The sequence below is a fragment of the Citrus clementina genome, unplaced genomic scaffold, assembly GCF_000493195.1.
Source record: "Citrus clementina cultivar Clemenules unplaced genomic scaffold, Citrus_clementina_v1.0 scaffold_3, whole genome shotgun sequence".
NCBI classification, from domain to species: Eukaryota; Viridiplantae; Streptophyta; class Magnoliopsida; order Sapindales; family Rutaceae; genus Citrus; species Citrus x clementina.
The window spans coordinates 35,168,427-35,170,552 of NW_006262339.1; positions in this window are offsets into that span (position 1 = coordinate 35,168,427).

A 2,126-nucleotide genomic window follows, 5' to 3' on the forward strand; every position below is an offset into this window, starting at 1 on the left:
TGTGCGCTGTGTAATCACTGAGATACAATTCGACGAAAGAGGGATACATGAGCATTTCACCCACCATCATCTCTTGGCTCTTCTTGAAAGCCAGAGGAACGACGACATGGACTGCTATATATGCATGAAATTGATCATCCAGGGGCACACAGCATATGGCTGCGATCCCTGTGGATTTTATCTCCACAAATCCTGTTTTAAGCTGCCAAAGGTGATGTGTCATAAATCTCATGATTCACATTATCTTACTTTTGAAAATTCTTCTAATTCAGGGAACGTAGTCTGCAAAGGATGTGATGATTATTTGAAAGGGTATAGATATCGTTGCGGGAGCTGTGACTTCGAACTGGATCTTGACTGTGCTATCATACACCCCTCAATAAATTGGAAAGCCGGCAGTGACGAGGAGTGCAAATACTATGATAAAGATCGAAAAGAAGGTCTCAGGCATTATAGTCATTACCATCCCTTGAAACCTTCAGCAGTGGGCGACTACGTGGAATGTAAGTTGTGCCACAAAAACATCCGTAGCTCAAGCTATGGCTGCGAATCATGTATGTTTTATATTCATAAATTATGTGCTGAATTGCCGCAAAATGTCCAGCACCCCTTCCATCCACACCGTTGTTTGACACTTGGAGCACATTATAAGGAGATATATCGTTGTGAGGCATGTTACTTCTATGTGAATCCAGGCGTATACTATCGATGTGATGATAAATACTGTGAGACTTACTTCCATCTTGAATGTGTGTCCTTAAAGCCAAACATAAAGTACGAAGGCCATCAACATCTTCTTATTCTGGTAGAGAACATGTCTTATCAGGGTAAATGCGAAGCATGCCACTCTGAAATTGTTGGTACTTTCTTTGTCCGATGTGTGCAGTGCGACCTCAATTTTCATGTTCAATGCGGCACAGTCTCCTATCCATCAACCGTTGATCATCGGCATCACCACCATCCTCTTACGCTTACAACTCCTGAGACGCTCGTCAAAGATGATTCTATTCTTCATTCTTGTGGCGTGTGCAAGGGATTAGGAGACCCCTCACAGCCCTCTTATTGTTGTGTCGAATGTGAGTACTACACACATATGCGTTGCGTGATCAACGAGATGCAATTCAATAAGAGAGAGAAAGTAAAACATTTCAGCCATGAGGATCATTTCTTGTTTCTTGTTGGAAACAAGAAGAATGGTGGAATTATTAAGTGCTCTGCATGTGACAAACTAATCCAAACAGCCCACTTAGCTTATGGTTGCGATCAATGCAATTATTACCTCCACAAATCCTGCATCGAGTTGCCAAGGCAGATCCAACATCTCTTTCACAGACATCCCCTGACTCTGCAATCTCATCGAGATGATGGCACAAAATACCAAAGATGCAGTGCTTGTGATAAAAAGTTAGGTGGCTTCTTTTACCAATGTTCTAATTGTTTCGTCCTAGATGTTGATTGCGCTTTACTACAACTTGGGGTCCAACTTGAAGGCCATGAGTATATCCTTACACTCTTTGCAAAGTTACGACACGCCCCGGAATGCCGAAGATATCTATCTGCCACTACCGGTGCATTGGATCAGAATTGCGTAAAATGTAACTTTGTTGTCTATCTTTTGCGTTCTCCTCTGCCACAGGTTATTGAATGTAGCAGTCACCACCATCCACTGACCCTTACAGAAAAAGTTGTTGATGACAACTACGGTACACAAATTTGTGATATCTGCGAGGAGGACAGAGATCCTGAAGTGTGTATTTATTATTGTACGGAATGCGATTTTATAGCAGAATTTATCTGCATAATTTTCCAGGTACGCCTATTAAAACTTTGTTTGATATAACTTTTCAAATAAAATTTATTTAACTAAAATTTTTATTAGTAGAAATTTATTATAAAAAGAGCTTTTATTAAAAAAAATTTAGTTATTTGATTATCAATAAAATTTTTAAAATTGTAAAATTACTTTACTAAGTACGTTTTTGAAAAATATGTTATAAGAAAATGAAATAAAATTATCAAATAAGTAAAATATGTTTTAAATATTTTAATATTGTAAAAGAACTTCTCAACTTCTACCCTTAAAAATCTAAAATTTAAACTTTTACTAATAGAAGTAAAATAGTTAT